This window comes from Fragaria vesca, linkage group LG6 (assembly GCF_000184155.1).
Source record: "Fragaria vesca subsp. vesca linkage group LG6, FraVesHawaii_1.0, whole genome shotgun sequence".
Classification (NCBI taxonomy): Eukaryota; Viridiplantae; Streptophyta; class Magnoliopsida; order Rosales; family Rosaceae; genus Fragaria; species Fragaria vesca.
Window position 1 is genome coordinate 34,026,277 of NC_020496.1, and position 634 is coordinate 34,026,910.

Genomic DNA, 634 nt, shown 5'->3' on the forward strand with positions numbered 1-634 from the left:
GATATAGTTCAAACTTCAAAGGATTTGTTAGCTCATATGCTCATGATTCATGGTAATAACAACATAAAGTGAATGTACTTAGTGAAGTTCTTGAAAGCACCAGTGTCATCCAACTCACCTCTCATATCGAAAGGATATGGCTTTCCATCAACCAATGCAAAATGATTCATCTCCAGAATAGCGAAGTTGAGATCTAAAACATATGAATTGTTAATACATGCAGTTCTTGCAAATGTACCATCAAATGGAACCATCAAAGACTTTCAACACCCTTAAATAGAGCCAAAAAAATATAATTGACAAACTCCTCAATTTCAATTTTAATTAGGATCCAAGAGTATAATCTGTTAATGAAATTTGAGCAAAATTTGAACATGAACTGAACATAAATAACATGTAATTGCACCAAGAATGAGGCATAATAAAATTAGGTGATTGTTCATGGATACAAGAACACAATACCTTTTTTCATGAGGAATATGGATCGTAATCCAGACACCTGTTTAACAATTGAATGAACGCATTGGTATCAAAACAAAGGTAAATACGATCAGGGCAAAGGAAATAGAAACCCAAAATCGATCATATACAGAACTTATATCATTACCTCGATAATTTGATTGAAAAGAGCAAT